This window comes from Salvelinus sp. IW2-2015, linkage group LG10 (assembly GCF_002910315.2).
Source record: "Salvelinus sp. IW2-2015 linkage group LG10, ASM291031v2, whole genome shotgun sequence".
Taxonomy (NCBI): Eukaryota; Metazoa; Chordata; class Actinopteri; order Salmoniformes; family Salmonidae; genus Salvelinus; species Salvelinus sp. IW2-2015.
The window spans coordinates 13,519,065-13,520,982 of record NC_036850.1 but is presented as its reverse complement, the minus strand read 5'-3'; the positions used below and the strand labels follow the sequence as shown (position 1 = coordinate 13,520,982).

Sequence of the window (1,918 nt, the reverse complement as noted above, 5' to 3'; positions counted from 1 at the left end):
TGTAGAACATATTGAGCCGTTATCTAAAATGTTTACTGAGATTGTAGAACACACTGGGAGGGAAATTAGACCATTCCTCCATACAGAATCCTTCCAGATAATTGATATCCTTTGTCTGCTCTTGTGGATTGCCTTCTTCAATTCAAACCACAGGTTTTCAATGAGGTCTGGAGACTGAAAAGTTTGATTTTGTGGTCAATTAACCATGTCAGCCTCTTGGCAGTGGCAACCAGGTTTTTGGCAAAAATGTCCTGGTACTTAGTAGAGTTCATGAAACCCTTCATTGACCTTAACAAGGGCCCCAGGACCAGTGGAAGCAAAATAGCCAGATAACATCAAAGATCCACCACCGTATTTTTCCGTAGGTATGAGGTACTTTTCTGCATAAGCTTCCACCAGTGTGCGTCACCTGACCAAAGCGACGGTTCCAATCGAAGTGCCAGTGGCGTTTATCAAACTCCCGGCAGTGCTATGGTCAGATGAAATGAAAATAGAGCTTGGGTTTGGCGTTGACAAAAATATAATCTCAGAAGCACGCGCATGCGCTTTATGAATCAGACCAAGCAGTGTCAGCACGCATAATCTGCAGCTGGATGCTTCTCGTATTTGTTGCTTATCTTTATCAAGAGCGCCAATAATTATGTGATAAAATTTAGGCATTGAAGAATAGCTTTACCAAGGGCAACCTCAACAGTGGGATTTGAACCGACACCTCCCCACACTTAATCAAGCACTGTAGACCACTCHGCCTGACAACACATTTGTTAAATGACTAGATGGGATCAACACATGGCCCTGCCATAGCTATGCATAACTTTCATTGATTTCAATCAAGAGTTTACAGACAGCATCTAAAGTTTGTGGCTGCAACTGCCACAAGCAGGTTACAGGATGAGGTGGCCGAGGGTTTAAGGTGATGGACTGCTAATCCATTGTGCTATTCACGCATGGGTTTGAATCCCATCCTCATCGTGCACTAAAATAAGCTGTGTTTTCTTATGGCACTGGAAGATTTTCACTTTCGCAAACACTGGTAAGATGGCCGACTGCCACCGCGAGAGCACAGGACTTGGTATCTGAGTGGTGAAGGCAATGAACTACATGTGTGGATTGGAACACAAACATCTTCACAAAACAGATGTTATTTCTTCTCTTGCACGGCCCCACATGAATATAGAATCCCTGCACAATCCTAGAGCGACTGATAAGATTCAGGTATTGAAGAATAGCTTTACCAAGGGCAACCTCAACGGTGGGATTTGAACCGACACCTCCCCACACTTAATCAAGCACTGTAGACCACTCGGCCTGACAACACATTTGTTAAATGTCTCGATGCGATCAACACATGGCCCTGCCATTGCTATGCCTAACTTTCATTGATTTCAATCAGGGGTCTACATACAGCAACTACAGTTTGAGGGGGCAAGTGCCACAAGTAGGGTGAAGGCTGATGTGGCCGAGTGGTTAAGGCTATGGACTTCTAATCAATTGTGCTATGCATGCATGGGTGCGAATCCCATCCTCATCATGCACCAAAATAAGCTGTGTTTTTTTATGACACTGGAAGATTTTGACTCTCGCAAACACTGGTAAGATGGCCGACTGCCAACGCGAGAGCACAGGACTGGTATCTGAGTGGTGAAGGCAATGAACTACATGTGTGGATTGGAACACAAACATCTTCGCAAAACAGATGTTATTTCTTCTCTTGCACGGCCCCACATGAATATAGAATCACTGCGCAATCCTAGAGCGACTGAGATAGCCGACAGAGATGACCGCCTCGCTTCGCGTTCCTAGGAAACTATGCAGTATTTAGTTTTTTTACGTGTTATTTCTTACATTGGTACCCCAGGTAATCTTAGGTTTCATTACATACAGTCGGGAGGAACTACTGAATATAAGAGCAACGTCA

At 44.3% G+C, this 1,918-nt stretch overlaps 1 non-coding gene across 1 annotated transcript; it reads left to right on the top strand.

Moving 5' to 3' along the window:
• Positions 1-890: 890 nt before the first annotated feature.
• trnas-gcu (transfer RNA serine (anticodon GCU)) lies at positions 891-972 on the top strand. The gene has a single exon. It is a non-coding gene; the product is annotated as a tRNA-Ser (tRNA).
• Positions 973-1,918: the final 946 nt, after the last annotated feature.